A 19620-nucleotide genomic window follows, 5' to 3' on the forward strand; every position below is an offset into this window, starting at 1 on the left:
TCATTAACGGGACAAAAAATATTATAAAAAGATTTTTGCCAATAAATTCAACAACTTAGATGAAGTAGACGGATGTCTTAAAAGATACAAATTAACAAAACTGACTCAAGAAAAAATTAGGAAATCTGAGTATCCCAATATCTGTTAAAGAAAATAAATTTGCAATTTTAAAACCTTCTAACAATGAAACTTTCAGACCCAGATATCTTTACTGATAAATTCTATCAAGCACTTAAAGAAGATATAAAACCAATTCTATGCAAACTCTTCCAGGGAATAGAGGAAAAGAGAGCACTTCTCAACTCATTTCAAAAGATCAGCACTACCTTATGCCCTAAAGCAGGCAAACACTTTGCAAGAAATGAAAAACTGAGACCAATATCCTTCATAATGCAAACACAAAAATCTGTAATAAAATTCTAGTAAATCAAATCAGCCAACGTATAAAAGAGGTAACACATCATGAACCAAGTGTTAACAGATCAAAGGAGAAAACTCACATGATTTGCTCAATTGATGAAGAAAAAGCGCTTGACAAGACAACAATTTCTTAGAAAGTTAAGTATACATGTGACACAGACTGCAGTTCTACTCCTAGGTGTTACCCAGGGGAAATTAAAACCTATGTCTACACAAAGACTAGTATGCAAATATTCATAGCAGTGTTCATTGTACTGACCAAAAACCCAAAACAATCCAAATGCCCATTAACAGGGGAATGGAGACACAGAGTATATCCATTACAATGGAAAACTACTCGGCAATAATAACGATGACCTATGACACATGCAATGACATGGATGAATCTCAACATTCTTATGCCCAGTGACAGGAGCCTGACACAAAAGAGTGCATACTGTATCATTTCATTCATATGAAACTATAAAAAAGACAAATCTATCAAGACAGAGAGCAGATCACTGGAAGCCTAGGACCAGGGGCAGATGGAAAATTGACTGAGGAAGGGCAGAGGGAACATTATAGGATGATGGAAATGTTCTACAGATTGATTGTGATACTGATTGCACAAATGTATAAATACGTCAAAAGTCACCAAATGTACACCTAGAAGAGGTGCAGTTTCATATGGAAATTATACCTCAATAAAACGAATTTTTTTTTTAACCAAAGCACATCCATGGGGGTTTTCATTGGAAAAAGGAACTGTCCTTACAGGGTCTTGCAGATGCTGGGTGTGACTCGGAGCTGGACCATGGAATGCTCCAGCATCACTGATGGGGTCAGAGATGCCTGTCTGCTGGGGCTCTGGGGACAGTTTGAATCCTAACACACATATCAGCGTGGTGGGTACAGACAGCGCTGCTGATGCTCCCAGTTCAGGGAAAATGTGAAGGGCTCAAAGCACTGGTGGACTTTGGATTACATTTTTGTACTTGAGTCATTCACGACAGTTCCCAGACAAGCAATATCAGCCTGGCTACATGGGCAAGGGGATCAAGTCTCCAGCCACTTTTCCAGGAACCTCCTGGTGCTAGTGATGGCCCCGTGGTGAAGAGAGGTGAAGAGAGAGGCATCCAGAGGTAAGGAGAATATAGCTTTAAGAGCTGCGAGTTCAGTCTGGTGGCACAAAGCCAGCTGAGCAGGACTGGGTCTTTCCTGGGGAAGAAGTCAGAGTGAGAACCCAGGTTTCACGGCTGGGACGAAGGGCAGAGAGGCACGGGGGAGGCTACCATCTTTAATGTCCTTTCTAAGGAACCCATATGGCCTGAGGAAGACCCACCCTACTTGTCCCAATCCCCGCCTTCTCAAAGCTTCCCTCCCAAAGCTGCCCATGCCAGGCCAGCCCCCGGCACACACCTGTTGCCTGAATTACTCTATTCAGACACAGAGCTTCTGCTCCATTGAACTGGCTCCTTTCCTATTCTTTCTCATTTCCAGTACTGCTTGATGATCACCTATGGTCCTTGGGGTTAGAATGATGGCCTTAGAATGACTTGCACTCCCCCATATTCTGAGAAGGAAAGTAGAGACTTGGGCGGGGGGAGGGTACTGACATCCCAATTATGAATTAGAGAACTTTAGATCCAAAGAGATCTGAGTTCAAATTCCACTCTCCCATTTATGAGCTGGACCAAACTGGACAAACTCCTCAAGATCTTTAAGCGTCCTTCACCTTAACTGTAAAATAGATACAATGACCCATGCATCACGGTGTTGTCCCAAGGATGACATAAGACAATGTGCACCCTGCACCTGCAGGCCATTGACCACATTGCAGGCCATCAGAAGTGGTCTTGGGGGTAGGCAGGAGTACTGTATCTTGCCAGGCAGAGGGCTGACCTGGACATATCTCATTGCCTTCTCTGGCCTCTGCTTCTAAATAACTGAACTGCAACGTTCATTTTGGTTACTTACTGCTCATTAGTGTCTTTTTTTCTTCCTTCTTTTCTGTTCTTCTTTATCTAAATAGAGGAAACTGAGTTCTCAGTGGTAGCTTTTGGGCCAATCAATACCCTTCGCCAGCTTTATAACTGAGGGTGGTGGTGGTGGAGTCAACGACACCCACAGCCACAGCAGTAACACTGCTGACATCCAATCCCACCCACACAGCAGGCTGTGCCCTCTTTAGCGGCAGCAAGGGGCTGGGAACGCAACAAGGCTCAGATCGCCACGGTCCCTGGCAACCTAAACCCACACACTGAAACCACTGGCGCAGCGGCCACCACTGTCTTCTTGTGCAGAGTGTTCTCCCACCATGGCCTGGGCAAGTAGGACAGACGAGGGGATGAAGTTTATTCTCACAGGTCTCAGCCATGCCTGGAAGGGAAATTGCAGGCAGATACACATGCAAGAGGCTTTCGAACTCCAGCCCAAGGCACCTCTTTATCTAGAGCTCACATTCTTCCACATAACCTCAGTAACTGGCCCCTTCCAACCCCTTCCTCTAGGTGGGGCTCATGAACCACAAAATACTATGACTGATTGCTAGTTACTTCATCGGTAGGGGTTCTGAGCATCACGATGTCATTTGCATAAAGGGGCAACTCAAAACTCAGGAAACCAGAAAGGAGACTCACACCATCAGTCTTTAGCCAAGACCCGAGGTCATATTCCACCTTGGCTCACTTCCCTACTGTGGTCACAAGAAAGTCAAAACTTCACAACATTCTACCCAAATACATCCCATGTGCTTACTAAAACCTAATAACTGTCTGTAATCCGATACTATAGATTTATCTTACAATTGATACTACTCTCCAAGGACATCGGTAATGGCCAACACTTACTGAGCACTGCTATGTCCAAAGAACCGTGCTAAGTATTTGAGATACACGATTTCACTTGATCCCTACAACATTCTATGAGGTAGTTACCATTATCATCCCCACTTCACAAGAAAGGGAAACTGAGGCTCTGAGACTTTGAGTCACTTCCCAACTAGTAAATAATCGAGGAGGCATTTGAATCCAGATCTGTTCTCATTGTTATTGCCATCACCATTCTGTCATCACTGGCTAGAAAACAGAGGAGAACATTTTCTCGTAGCCCCTGTGGTGTTGGGTACCATTTTCCGGTGATCGAGACACATGATTTCCTACTAATACACAGGGAAGTGTCCTTCTCTGTGTTCACAATGTGGCCCTACCCTTCAGGCCCAAGAAGGGTCTCAAGAAACAATTTAACCTGGTAGCTAAGTTACTGCCAGAGAGAAAAGGAAACTAGTCATTCAGATAAAATACATTGCCGTTTTTCAACCATATCTTTGGTGTCCTGATGCATGATGGTAATGATTTGCCAGGTGTGGCAATTGGCTGGGCTTTCATCCTGCTGCAATCACCTGGGTTCAGTGCACTGGAGAGCCATGTTGAGGGTCTAGTGGGGCAGAGCAGCGCTCTCAGAATCACCACCTCAACCTTCCTGACTAGGCTCTGAGGCCTCTGCTCCCTGTTGTAAACCTCAGGGGCTTCCCTGGGATGCTTGTAGAGCATGTGGGAGAAAAGTCTTAAGCTCTTTCCTGAGAAGAGCCTGCAATCCATCTGCAGGTTCCCTGTGCCCGTCCAAGAGGCTGGATTTGGTGGGAGCAAGGAGTGGGTAGTAGAGGAGCAGGATTTTATTACAGTAAGACTAATGGGGTGCTTCCTTATTCAGAACCAGACATCCCAGTCCTCTTGCACAGCATAGGGTCAAAAATGTAAGTGTTGAGGAAGTGCACAGAAGGAGAGGCGATGTGAGCTAGGGCACTGGAAAAGGCTTCAGAAGCAAAGAGCTAAGCAATGGGGCAGGATTCGGATAAGAAGGATGTGCCTGGAAGAGAACGGATGAAAGATTATGCGGGATGAGGACCAACGGGAGAGGTTGGAGGCATGCGGGGTCACCAAGGACCCCATGGGTGCCTGAGCATCCAGGCAGAGTGGGTCTGGAATGAATGAGAGGAGGCGACAGGAAACAGAGCTGGGCCATGAGGAAAGTGGTTTCTCAGGACAACCAAACTCACAGGGTGTGCTGGACAGAGAAGAGACAGAGACGCTGAAAGCAGCTGGGTGTCGGTTCAACTCAGTTCTGACAGGGTCTACCTGGAGATACCATCAGATCCCATAGGTAAAGGGCTCAGTCCTACAAGACTGCCCCTCCTCCCACTTCAGACACCTGTGCTTCCTACCGGCTGGGTATAGATCTAAGGTTCCAACGACCCCCTCCTCAGGTTCGATTAATTTGCCAAAGCAGCTCCCAGAACTCAGAAAGACATTTTACTTACCAGATCACCAGTTTATTATAAAAGGATACAATTCAAGAACAGCCAGATGGACACGATGCAGAGGGCAAAGTACGGAGAAAGGGCTCAGAGCTTCCATGACCTCTCCAGGCACAGCGCTCTCCCCAAATCTCCACGTGTTCACCATCCTGGAAATTCTCCAAACCCCATCCTTTTGGGTTTTTATGAAGGCTTCATTTCACTGTCATAATCGATTAAATCATTTGCCATTGACAATTGATTCAACCTCTAATCCCTCTCCCATCCCTGAGGTCAGAGGGTGAGACAAAGTTTCAACCTTCTAATCAGAGGGTTGGTTCTCCTGCCAACCAGTCCCTCTCCTTAGAGGTCTATTTCCCAAAAGTTGCCTCATTAACATAACAAAAGACACCTTTATCACTCTTAGCACTTACGAAATTCCAAGAGTTTTAGGAGATTTGCGCAAGAAAGGAGAATGAAGCTCAAATATATATTTATTAGACATTACAATATCACAAGAGGCAAGTGCCACCACTGTGTCACCTTGTCATCTAGGCCTAACACAATCCAACACAGCTCCCAGCCCCTTGTAGGTGCACCAAGCAAAGGTCACCTGTAGGCAGTGAGGTTGCAGTTGATGTGCATAATGTAAAAGAAAACCCGCCCATTTGTAAAATCCTGCCCCCACCTGCACCTTTTCTTGATTAAAACAACTGGAAGTTTACTTTAGGTTCACAGCCAGGGAAAGGAGACTTGACCTTGCAGTCTTCCTAGGCTTTTGCCCTCTCTGTACCTACCCAGTTCCTAGAGCAGTGGTGGACGGTGCCTTAGGGTGCCTTCCAGCCAAAGGCATGTTGTCTGAGGCTCATCTTTCCTTCCTCAGCTGGCCTGGGAAGCCAGGACCTTACCCCAGCCTGTGCTGTCCCATCTCTTTTCCGTCAAGCAATACGCACTGGACACGCATTTCTACACCATTCCACCTCCTACTGTCCCCTGGGGTCCCATTAGAGTTTGTCAGTCTTTCTTGTGTAGTTCAGGACTTGGCCTTGAAGACTGCTCGGAAAAGGAGCCTGCTCAGAACTGAGCATCCCAGGGCACCTGGCTTGGTCACTGAAGCATGCGACTCTTGATCTTAGGGTTGTAGGTTCAAGCCCCATGTTGGGTGTAGAGATTACTTAAAAATAAAAATTTTGAAAAATATTTAAAAAAAAAAACAAAAGAACGGAGCATCCTAAGATGGTCACCTCCTGGAAAAGCCCATTGGGAAACTCTTTGCCATCCAGGAACCCTCAAACATCAGAGATACAAGAGCCCATTAATTTAGATCTTTCCAAGCAGGAGCCTGTTTCTCAGAAAGAATCCCCTCCCTTCCCACCTCCACCTGAAAGGGCTTTCTACATTTCCTGACCGTTCCTGGCACCTCCACCTTGATCTACAGGTATGGCTTCTCGGGACTATGACAGTTATTTTAGATGTATGTTTTGTGTTTGTAAATTTAAACAGACCTCTGGGAACAGGAGCCAATCTCTGCTGGACACCTGTACTTGCAGGCAAGATTGTTCCTGTTCCTTCCCCCTGGTGACGTCATTCAACACTCAAAGAAAGACTGAGAGGTTGGTTCCATTAGGTCCGGTTTGGATTAGAGGCCCCGGAAGCACAAAGAGGTTAAGTCGCTATTCTGAGTTCACAGGAATAGGAATTGAGGGAGGCAAGATTCTCTGTCCGACTCTGAAGCCCAAACTCCAGACACCTATGTTCAGGTGCAGGGCTATCCAATGTGGAATCCACAAGCCAGGACAGTAGCTATTTACATCTCAATTTAAATCAAGTAAAATAAAAAACCCACTTCCTCAGTAATTACAGGCACATTCCACGTGCGCGATAGCCACACGTGGCTAGTGGCTACCACAGCAGAGTCTGCAAACACGGAACACGTCCATCAGGACAGCCTGCAATGTGATGCTTCGTCATTCATACACCTGGGCTTGCCTCACCGTCCTTACCGCTACCCAATCCACTCACTGAAATAGCCCCAAATGCATCTTTAGAGAAGCACGACTTTGACTTGTCTTTCTTTTCTCTCTGCTATCTCTCTTCAGTCTCTTGGCTTCTCTACACTCAGAGCTTACATCTGGAGAAGAAATTTCATTCTCTGATCATCTACCATGTGGTTTCTTTCTACAAATAAACTTTGCTGAAGGAATGTACCCAGCACGTGGCCCATTGCCCCCTCCCCTTCGCTGCCCCCAGCAGGCATCTAGAGCCACGCTCCACAAGGATATCCAGTTCCTCCCTGTGACTCTCCCGCTCTCAGGACCCAGCATGGAGGCTGCCCCTGTTCTCCCCATCTCTGCCTCCGCAGCCAGCTCCTTTTCACATCCTGTTCATTTCTGGTCCAAACACAGCCTCCTGACACTGTAGTCTTCTCCTGCTGGTTATGGGTCCTGCTTTGCCTGTTTTTCTGTGACCACCCCCTACACCAGGGGGTGAGGAATGGGGTGAGCCCTGCTTTTTTGGCTGTGTGCCAGTTGACCCACAATGAAGTCGAAATCAAGATGCCAACGTTCTTCCCAACACAGTACTGAGTGTACATTCCAAGCCTCAAGCTGCTGTGGCCAAGTCAGTTGGGGCACCCGACCATGATTTTCTCTTTTCTTTGGGAGACTGACTATGACCTTTCCTCTGGCTTTGTTCCTCCATATCAGACTCAGTGTCAGATAGGAGGCTGTCAATGGACACAGCCTCCCTACGGTCAGCCCCTCTGGAAGGGCTTTTTTCCAGGTGACTCTGGCCTCTCCCTCAGCTAGGGACATGCTTTACCTTCTGGACCTGCAAATAGCAGGCTTTAAGGACCCTCTTCCTGTTTGGTAACACAGAGAAAGCAGAAGGAAGAAGAGCATGATGAGGAAGGTTGACTGGAAGTAAAAGTATTGGCAAAACATTTGCTAATGAGCCCCTGTCGGTCTATATTCATAACTCTTCTGCTACTCTAAAAACAGCCCATACAAGCTGATAAAATTCTCAGTGAAACCTATGAAAAAACGGGCAGAATTTATGAAAAGGCGATGCTCACACACATACATAGATGTGCCCACAGGATAACTGAAATGTCTAAAATGGAATATGTTCCATTTCACTGACCACCAGGGAAATAAAATGCAAGTAACTACAAGAAGCCAGTTCTCACCCTCTGGATTGGCAAAAATTAAAAATAATGATCATTCCCCATGCTGGCAGGGATGCTTTGCCAAAGAACAGTGAAGGGTCTAGAATGTTATGTCCCCTTGCATAATTTTTGTACTTTCTATGTGTGGATATAGTAGAAACATGAGGTACTTGGACGGAAGGGTGTGGGGGAAGTGTTCTTTACTGATGCAACCGGATGAATGGTCAGAGTAAATAGCAGGGTCAGCCCCTGACACCTAGATTAGTCCCTCACACCTAGACACACAGACAGTGCTATGAGCACCATAGCAATTCTCTTGGGGGTGGCAGGGTTCACTCCATAGACAAGGGATGAAAGAAAGGATTTCCTCCATTTGTATACAGGAGCCATTCCCCTCCTCTCTAGAAAGGAGGAAGAAAAACCTTGGCTCCTTGGAAAAGGGATGAGAAAGATCCTGGCTTCTCACTCTACCCTTTGGAACATAAAAACAACTCTCCAAGGGCCAGCTAAACCCAGAGTCTCAGGCTTTTACCATCAAGAGATGTCTCCAAGGTCTGGACTTCATTCCTTTTGAAATGTAAATACCTGGCAAGATAGCAGTCTACTATTCCTGACACTTTAGAAGTGTAACAGAAATCTAGTCCAGGTTATAATCATTGGTCCCTCTTGGAGAGATAAGAGAAGTTTTATTACCCTGTTGGACTACGGGAATTAACAAAAGTCTGCAGATCTAGTTCTCATACTGTGTGAAAAGCAAAATGTGCCTAGGAGAACTGAAGTCAAACATTCCCTGGCTTTATACCATGCACATTCCTCTGCCTCAGGAGGCTAGGGCTTTTTACAGGAATGCTGAGAAGTCCAGAGAAGGTCTGTGTCCCTACAGAGGGTTGCAGAGAGAAAAGAGCATTCTTGGGTTTTGCTGATAGAACGTGAATTGTGATAGCTCTTTGGGGAAGTAATCTAGCAAATCTATTCTGACCACACACCTTCATACTCTAGAAATCCCACTTATGGAATGTAACAAATAGAAATGAAGCATGAGGTCGAAAGAATATACCTCTATGAATGCAGACTGCAGAACTGATAGACATGGAAAACAATCAAAATGCCTATCAGTATGAAACACAGTATAAATTGCTGAAACAGTCATACCATGAAATATTATGCTGGGGTTTTTTTAATGGTTATTCTATATCCTGACCTGGAAGAATTTCCATTACGTAAGTGAGAAAGGCAGATGCAAGAGATATATAAAATATCCGTTTTGAAAACCAATGAAAAAACTTACATGTACATATGTCATATATACATGATTATACAACCAGGGAGAAAGATAAGGGAGGATCGACTTCTAATATCAATTGCCTTTGGGAAAGAAGAGATGGGAAAGGAAAGAAATGAGAAAGGTAAGGCTTAAATGCTGCAAAAAAGAGAAATAGGCACGGCCCGATACCAGTGGAAAATTTAGGACATAAAATTCTCTCTGTGATGTAGCTGAAGTATATACAAATTGGATCTGTTCGTGGACAAGGACTAGAATAGGATATCAACACCTGAGAATATCTGGGGACTCAGATTTGTTTATTCACTCAACAAATATATTGAGTGTGTACTCTGTGCCAAGCACTCTTCTCATCCCTGGAGAGACAGTCCTAGACAATATCCTTGAGCTCATGGAGTTTACTCTCTCGTGGGGAAACTAGACAGTGGCTTATGGTTGGAAATAAATGTATCGGAAAATGTTGGTGGCAATAAGGGCTAAGACAAAAAATTAAACAGAAGGACCAGGGGGACGGGGCTGTTTTAAACGCGGTGATCAGGGAAGGGCTCTCTCACCAGAGCAGGGTCCTGAACAAAGTCGGGAAGCAATCACATGCTTTTTCTTCCCCAGGCCAAGCATCATCAGGCTCTCAGCCCCTGCTTTTGTTACCAGAGCCGGGTTCTTGGACCCGACAGGGATAGAAACAGGGCCAGACCCCTAAGTCAAAGGCGCAGGCAAGACTTTCCTAGAGCAAGAGCGTCAGCTGAAGGGAGACCCAGGACCAACAGAGAGTGGTTAGGCTGGCGTCCCCAACAACCAGGAGGCCCTGCTTCTGTGGAGGAAGTTCCCACAGACAGTTCCCGCTCGGGTTCTACTCGGGTCCGCTATGTTAATAAGGGACAGAAAAGTGCCTCGTCCTGGCTGGTTGATATTAACAAGCAACTCGAGCAGCTCCTTGGTGCTTTTGGGAGCTGTTTTTCAGGTTTGTGGAGACTCTGTTGGTTTTTTGCGTGTCTACTGGGTATGGCTGCAGCTGTTGGTTTTAAGTCTGGCTTGTCCATTGGGCCACATCCTGGCTCTGCTCTGTAAGGGAGGTAATTCAGCCAACAGGACGTAGCCCGGGTGCAGAATGTTTTCCACCAGAGGCTTGTTCCCATGGTCCCTGACTGTCTTCCTTTTAAGGTTAATTTCTGGACCCTTTGTTAGAGGACTCCAGTTGGTAGAGCCCAACACCAAACACAGCACTCTTCTGTGCCACATGGTTAGCACAGGGTAGGGGTGGTGAGTCCATACCTACCTTTCTCCTGATAACGTACACCATGTTATGCATAGAATAAAATTGTTCTGGAGGCAGTACGATGTCACAGTGAAAAGTACGTAATCCAGAGTCAAGCATTCAGGATTCTGCTCCGGGCTCTCACTTCCTAGCTGCATGGCCTTGAACTGTTTAACCTCTCTGTGACCTGACCGATAAAACGGGGGATGATAATTCTATCTAGTCCCAGGGAGACAATAAATTTTAAAGACTTAAACAATGCCTGGTACATAATAAGAGCTAAAAACAAAAACAAAAAATCTCTTGCAAGAAAATGCAATGGGAAAAAGTCTCCTCAACAAAGGGTGTTGGGAAAACTGGACAGCTACATGTAAAAAAAAAAAAAAAGAAAGAAAGAAAGAAAAAGAAACTGGACCACTTTCTTACACCATACACAAAAATAAACTCAAAATGCACTAAAGTCCTAAATGTGAGATCTGAAACCATATAAATCCTAGAAAAGCGCACAGGCAGTAATTTCTCTGACATCAGCCATAGCAACATTTTTCTAGATATGTCTCCTGAGGCAAGGAAAACAAAAACAAATAACAAACTATTGGGACTACATCAAAATAAAAGGCACAGCAAAGGAAACAACCAACAAAACTAAAAGACAACCTACTGGATGGGAGAATATATTTGTAAATGACATATCCAATAAGGAGTTAATATCCAAGATATATAAAGAACCTATATAAATCAACACACAGAAAATAATCCAATTAAAAATGGGCAGCAGACATGAACAGACATTTCTCCAGAGAAGACATATAGATGATGGCTAACAGACACATAAAAAGATGCTCAACATCACTCATCATTAGGGAAATGCAAATCAAAACTACAATGAGATGTCACCCCCACACCTATTAGAATGGCTAAAACCAAATACACAAAAAACAAGTGTTGGCAAGGATGTGGAGGAAAAGAAACACTTGCACACTGTTGGTAGGAATGCAAATTAGTGCAGCCGCTGTGAAAAACAGTAGGGAGCTTCTTCAAAAATTTTAAAATAGAACCACCATATAATCCAGCAATGCTACTTCTGGGTATTTACCTGAAGAAAATAAAAACACTAATCAGAAAGCATATATGCACACTTATGTTTATTGCAGCATTATTTATAACAGCCGAGTTATGGAAGTAGCCCAAGTGTCCATTGACTGATGAACTGATAAAGAAGATGTGGTATATGATATACACAATGGAATATTATTCAGCCATAAGAAAAGAATGAAATGTCATCATTTGCAACAACATGGATGGATCTAGAGAGTGTAACGCTAAGCAAAATAAGCCAGTCAATGAAAGACAAATGCATATGATTTTACTAATATATGGAATTTAAGAAACAAATGAGCAAAGGAAAAAAAAGAGAGAGATGAACTGAGGAACAGACTCTTTAACTACAGAGAACAAACTTATGGTCACCAGAGGGGAGGCAGTGGGGGATGGGTGAAACAGGTGAAGGGGATTAAAAGAACACTTAGCATGATGAGCACTGAGTCATGTACAGAATTTTTGAATCACTATATTGTACACCTGAAGCTAATGTAACACTGTATGTTAATTACACTGGAATTTAAAAAGTAAAAAATAAATTAAAAAAAAACCCCACACAGAACCAAATATTATCCTTTATAAAATAACTCTTAATGTTGCTATTACTAGTACGACTTATTATTATTATTGCTATGGCTACTAACTGAAGGGTCAGCAGCCCTCTTACACGTTGACTCACATTGAACTTGTAGAATTCTGAGGGCCCGGTTAAAACTTATAAATTGTCACTCCTCTTCTCTGAGCACTTACCTCCTATTGGCAGGGAGGAAGGGAGACTGAGGCAAAGCCAGTAATGAGGCACTGCTATTTTGAATCATGCAGTCCAGGCAGGCTTTTCTGAGGAGGTGATTTTGAGTTGAATGAAGTATACAGAAAAAAATATTCTCATTATTAAGAAAATGAGCTTGTATGAAACAATATGCACCCAACTTGAAGATAGTTTTGAATTTACTTTTTTTTTAAAGATTTATTTATTTATTTATTGAGAGAGATAATAATAGAGAGAGAACATGAGAAGGGAGAGAGTCAGAGGGAGAAGCAGACTCCCCGCTGAGCAGGGAGCCAGATGCAGGACTCGATCCTGGGACCCCAGGATCATGACCTGAGCCGAAGGCAGTCACTTAAACAACTGAGCCACCCAGGCGCCCCTTGAATTTACTCTTAATTCAATCAATGAAATGTGAAAAAATTTTTGACATCTGGAATATTTGTCATAGGATGAACAAAAAAGTTATTTGTGTTAATGTTCTTTAATCTTTTGTTTTAAAATATCAGACAAAAACCATTTTCATGTTATTGAAATATATAATCTTATCACGACACATTGATTCATAATTAACAAAACTTATATTTTTTATTATGTCACTTTCTTAAACAGAAAGTCTACCTTATCATAGAAAAATGATTCCTTGTTTATTCTGATCACTCATCATTTTAAAACAAGTTATGAAAAATTATTTTTTAGATTTTTAAAAAGAATAACGATTTGGAGAATCCCCCCAAATTCCAAGAAACTGCCATTTTTTGTTCTTAAATCCCTAAGATAATTATTTACCAGGAATTTGGAAGCATTGCTTCCAAGTGGGAGGAGTCACACAATAATATGGAAAATATGAATATATCAGAAAATGTTGGGTGGTATTAGGAGTCAGGAAGGAAAAGAAAGCAGGATAAGGGGCTACAGAGAAATGAGGGTTGCTGTTTTAAATAGGGCAGTCAGCGATGAGGAAAACACACAAACAGAAAAAGACAAAGCGCAAGAAATCTGAGCAAGTCTTTGAGCAATCACAAAGGAGGGAATGATGGACCATGGACCCACAAAGAAGGTCCTAAGGAGCTTCAGGTTGAAAGCTCAACGTTTGGGAGTATTCCTGCAAGGAGGGGAGGAAAGTGCCTCCCAGGTGCCGGGCACTGCGTGCATAGAATGAGGGGAACTGGACCTGCCTGGGCGTGTTCAGAAACACAAAGGCGCTGGGTGTGGCTGAAGCGCAGGAGAGGGACAAGTTGCAGTGTCCAGGGAGGTGGACCCAGGACAGGTGCAGGATGCCTCGCATACCATGTTTGGGAGTTCAGCATCCAGGAAAACCATGATCATATCCTGGATCTGATCTGGTTCATTTTGTGGAAGGTGCCTCAGGCAGCAGCCTGACTGATGGACTGAAGCCTTCCTTCCCAAAGTGCCTACCAGGATCGGAGCACAGACATCAGCAGGACACGTCCTAATGTTCCTGCCTTTGCCTTCCCACTGCCCACTTTACTTCGCACTGGGCTTGTGCTAAGTGCTGTGGCTACAAACACAGGAGGACCCGGACTTCATTTTTAACCTGAAGAATCTAGAGGTCTTCGGAGAGATACAGACAGATAATCGAAACAATACCACAAATGGTTAGAGGTGCTGGGACAAACGTGTGTGACTCACTCCCTGACACTATGAAGCAGACAGTAGGGAGAGTAAGAACAGGGTGTGTTAAAAATGGGTCCGGAGCTAGACAGGAAGGACATATTGGCCGGGCAAAGGACAGATGCAGTGGAGGTGGGAGGTGAGGTCAAACAGCACCACTGGCCCTCAGAGCAAGGCGCGAGGTGGAGATTGGTTGCTACAATGTGGGGACTGAGGTCAGGGATCCATCAGAACAACACATAACTGTGTGAGGGACCAGGGTCCACTGGATAATTATAATCAGGGAAGAAATCTGATCTAAATTTAAGTTTTTTAAAAAATTATGTTAATAGTAGTACAGAGGATAGATTTGGAGTAGACATATTTTTAAGCTTCCCATCAGATATATCTAATGTTTTAATGCCACGGTGAACTCCAGAGAGTTCAAAGCTTTGGAACCCAAGGATCTCACCCGGGGTTCATGCTCCGTCACTCCCTGGTTATGAGGCCTCAAGCAGCTCATTTAACTACAATGAGCCTCAGTGTCTTCATTTGTAAAATGGGGAAAATAACCCACTACACACAGTTGTTAGGAGGACTGAATGAAACAAATTGTGCAAAGGTACCTTATAAACTTTACAGAACCACACAAATGCACACATTTGCTGTTGTTTTGCTCTGAAGGACATTCTTTGTCAAGGAATTATAATCGAATAAAATTGATAATGATGTTTAATGTCTATAAAGTAATACAGGGAATTTGGAGATGGCAGGGTTGGTTTAGGGTTCTTTTTGTTTTTTTGTGGGTTTTTTTGAGGTGACAAGATGGACTGGGTGGAGAGGACTGGGCCTTGAAGTTCAAGTAGACCCATATGATGGGCTATCACTGGCTAATTGTCAAGGGCAAGACATAGGAGTCCAAACCAGAAGATCAGTTAGAGAAAGCAGGCAGAGGCAGAAGTACTCATCACAAGCCAAGGTTCATAGTAATTCAAAGTCTGTCCCAGACAGGTACCCATCTAGGCAGCAGAGAGCAGTAATCAGTAGAGATCCACAGGGCAGAGATGTGAGCCACCGGAGTAGGTGGTATAAGAAGAGGAGCCCCCTCTACAAAGACATGGGTTTGTTCATTCAACAAACATGTACTTAGCACCAATCACATTTTAGGGTCTAGGAATACAAAGTTCAAGGAGGGAAGGAGCTTACAATCTAATGAGGAAGACAGACATCTGAGATAAGGCTAACACAACCCAATAAAAGGAACAGAGAGAAACACAGAGTATTCTTGGAGCACCAGGAGGAGCAGTAAATCCAGGCTAAAGTGTGTTAGGGACAATTCTGGAGGGTGTGATGACTGAGTGGAGTTCCAAAGGATGAATTGGAGTTAGCCAGGTGAACCAGACACATTTGGAGGGTGAGGGCTTTCCAGGCAGCAGGAACAGCATGAGCAACAGCAGGGAAACAAGAAGCTGGAGACTCAGGGAGTCTAAGGAAGAGCAACTGCAGGTGATGGATGATAGGGAGGGTGTGGCGGTGAGACTGGAGACGTTGATAAGAAAGGTCCCTGATCCAGCCTAGGAAAACTGGGACATCATCCTGAAGGCTATAGGGAGCCACAGAAACATGAAGCAGGTGAGTGTTAGGACAGGAAGAACATTACTGAGATCCAAGTTGCTGTGAATGAGGGGACAATGCAAGGGATTTGGACACAGAGGAGGTGGGGGGCCAGGAAGACACAGAAGAACAAGGCAGGAAGCTGCATTAGGCAGGGCCCTCCAGAGAAACAGAACATATGCATGTTTATAAGTGTATGTGTATATATATATATATATATATTATATATATATATATATCTATATGAATTTATTATAAAAGATTTATTATAGAGGCTGAGAAGTCCCAAGATCTGCAGTTGACAAGCTGGAGACCCAGGAGGGCCAATGGCATAGTTCCAGTCCAAGTCTGAAGGCCTAAGAAACAGGAGAACAAAGGGTGTAAATTCCAGTTCAAGTCTGAGCCCAAAAGCAAGAGAAAATTGATGTCCCAGCTTGAAGAGAGTCAGGAAGAGAGAGCAAAATCTCCCTAACTCCACCTTTTTGTTCTATTCAGGCCTTCAGTGGATTAGGAGAGGCCCACCACTTTGGGGAAGGCAATCTGCTCTATTCAGTCTACTGATTTTAATGTTAATTTCATCCAAAAACACCCTCACAGACACACTGAGAATAATGTTTAACCAAATATCTTGGCACCCCATGGCCCAAGCAAATAAATTATGTAACATATAAAATTAACCATCACAGAAGCCCTACCAAAATCAAGGTCCCACAACAGAGCATCTCCAGCTGCCTGATGGACTTGAGTGCTGAGAGCCCAAGCTGATTCTTGGAGCAAGGCCAAATGGGAAGAGGACCACGCATGGAGAGGGAGTGAGAAGGAGGTCAGAAGTGAGCAACAGAGCTATTAGAAATTATGATCAAGGTATAAATCCATATTTATAGACAGAGAAAGAAGTCCACTCCATATTGTCAAGATAAAAAGGATTAAAAGGCAGCATTTCACAATGTGTGTGAAACGACCTCACTTAAAAATATGTTGTGTGTATGTGTGTGGGTGGATGTGCGTGCACCTAGAGGAAAGTCTGGAAGGATAAACACATACGGTAATTGCAGAGTTTCTCTGGGTGTTGGAATTCCAGGCGACTTTTACTTTCTACCTTATCTCCTTCTGAATTATCTCTATTTTCACAATTGGCATGTATCATGTTTATAAATCATAAAAATCAATAAAACTATTTCCATCTTAAAAAAAAAAAACATTACAACATGCAAATGAGAATCTTACCAATTCATCCTTTGCTTCCACCCTTGGGTGGTTCCTCGCAGATCAAGTTCCTTGACACAACCCACAGGATCTTTCGCAATGGGGCTACTACTACGGGAATATTGGCTCCTGACCACTGTTCTAACAGAATGGCTTCCCACCTCACACTCCCTCCTCCAGCAACACTGAGCCAGCCCATCCGGGACACTCCCTGCTGTTTGACTGAGTCTTTGGCTCCCACTCCCCCCTCTCTCCGCTAATTCTTTTCCCTTCTTCGTAATGAAGGATTACTCTTTACAAGACTCAGTCCAGGCACCTCTCCTCCCAGAAGCCATTTCTTGATGTCCCCCGTCTGCATTTAGCAGCCCTACTTCAGCCTTCCATGTATGCCTGCTGCCTATCTCTACCACCACACCTTCATGCTGAATTGTGGGGTGTGAGTGTGTGTCTTTCTCCCCCACTGGATGATGTGTCTCTTTTCTGTCTCTCTCTAGGGTTCTGGTCCACAGCCAGACTCAAAAACTTTTGGTTGACTAAATGGGCTTTTTGAGTGACCTATAAGAAGTGGGATCCAAGTTGTATTTTATCATGGCAGGTAACAGGGGGAGGAGGGGCAGGGAAGATTCGCAAAGGGGAGATGTTAATACTCTAATTCACAATAGTAGTCCCTCTCCTTTCTTCTCCTGTTTTGTCTCCTGCTCTTCTTTCCTCTCCCATCTCCCATCCCCACACCCACCTTCTTCCTTTTCTTTCTAGAGAAGTGTTTCACAAATTTTTGGTGCACAGAAGAATTACCTGGGGAGCCTGCTAAATGCAAATTCTCAGGCCCTGCCTATGGTTCTAACTTCCTAGATCCGGGATGGGGCCCAAGCATCTGCATCTTAGCAAGGGTACTAGATGATTCTATTCCAACTTTGAAAAACACTGTCTTAGAAAATGTAGGATTCCTCATTTTCCTTGTCTATCCCATTAAATAAGGGAGATGAGAATATGTTGCCTACAACATTGTCCATTTCCCAGTCACACTTCCTGATCCTACAAACTCAAATCCATCTCATAGATTCAAACCTCACACAGGCTCTGGGATAGAAAGCAATTTTCTGTGTGGTTTGAAGTGTGTACTGTGACTGAGCAACATCTCCCCGAGTCCTCAGTGCACCCGACTCACAAGTGTGATGACTTCGCCTAATTACTTATATAACAACAAGAATTATCACCATCATCATACCCACCGTAACTGCCATTTACTAAGTCCCTACTAGGTGCCAGACACTGTGCAAAGTGCTTTACTAGCATTATCTCACTTAATACTCACAGCAGTTCCATGAGCAGATACTATTATTATCTCCACTACTCCAGTGAGGAAGCTGGAATTAGGGAGGTTATGACCGAGGTCACACACTCGTAAATGGTGGAGACACCTGAACCCAGACTGATCTAACTGCACATCCCATGGTCTTCCCACTATGGCTCCTGATTCATTTTCCTACCAAAGATGTCCTATAATAAAAATAACAATAATATAGCAAACTTTGTTACCTCTTACATCAAAATCAATTTCAGAAGGATCAAATTTCTTAAAGTAAGAAGATGAAACTTAATAAGTTTTATTTTTTAAAGATTTTATTTATATATTTAAGAGAGAGAGAGAGAGAGAGAGGAAGCAGATTCCCAGCTGAGCAGAGAGCCTGACATGTGGCTCAATCCCAGGACACTGAGATTATGACCTGAGCCGTAGGTAGACACTTAACCAACTGAACCATCCAGGAACCCCAAAACTCAATATAAGTTTTCGAAGAACTTCTGGTGGGGCGCCTGGGTGGCTCAGTTGGTTAAATGTCCAACTCTTGATTTCGGCTTAGGTCATGATCTCAAGGTTGTGAGATTGAACCCTGCATTGGGTAGACAAGATAAGATGGATGATGCCCACTATAGCCTAGGAGGAAGGAGAGGAAGAAGAAAAGGAGAAAAAGAGAGGAAAATGAAACAGGAAGTACTTGAAAATGTTTATTAAAAAAAAAAAAAAAGACTATACCATCTCACTTTGAGAGATTTGGGAGTGGGAGTTTGGACTAGGAAAAGAGCCAAGCTGGGTGTGAGACAGATGAGTCAATGATAGATGATGAATGGATGGATGGACGGACTAATAGATCGATGGATGATAGATAGATAGATAATCAGACAAATGGGAAGGGAAGAGAAAATGAGAAAAGAGAAGATGGAAGAAAGAGGGAATTTGCTCTTTCTAAAGAACACACTCTCAGAGCTTCTTTGAGAGGCCAGAGGTAAAAATTCGGATTATTTCAGGATGCCAGATTGGTGTCTCTCGACATGTAATGGTGCCCACAAGAGGCTACTGAGTAACCCTGGCTTTATAGGGGCCACATGGAGATAACCCTCCCAGTCCTGCTGAGGTGGGGAAGGCCAGTGAGATCATAGATACAAAATTACAATGGTTTTATCACAAAGTTTCCTTTGGTTTTCTGCTCAGATCTTAGTTCAGACCAGTTGCCGAAAGTTGTGAGCAACAAGGAGCTAGGATAACAAGGACGTTGTAGAATTGTAGTCTTTGCTTAGGTCTCCGAGAAAGGCTCCAGCGGTCACTTACACATGCTTCCAATCAGCCAGCACATTGCACTGCCCTCCTTCCCCTGAGCTAAGGCCAGGGTGAGGACTGTGCTTGTGCTTAGGGATATGAGACAAAGCCCTGGTCAGTTTGGTACATCCTAGAGGAGAAGGGACCTGTGCCTCACACCAGGGGATACTTGAGGAGATGGAGAAATAGTCTTCTCTCCCCCACCCATGAACAGTAGAATAGGAGGGAGCTGCTTTAGAAGAAAAATGACATACGACAAGGCTAGACTAGGGGCCTGAGATAGCCCTGTGGTGTTCCCGCAGATCCTCTGAGTAGCCCAGGAGAGCC

The sequence above is a fragment of the Callorhinus ursinus genome, unplaced genomic scaffold (genome assembly GCF_003265705.2).
Source record: "Callorhinus ursinus isolate GAN/ISIS: 27379988/994484 unplaced genomic scaffold, GSC_fseal_2.0 scaffold24, whole genome shotgun sequence".
Classification (NCBI taxonomy): Eukaryota; Metazoa; Chordata; class Mammalia; order Carnivora; family Otariidae; genus Callorhinus; species Callorhinus ursinus.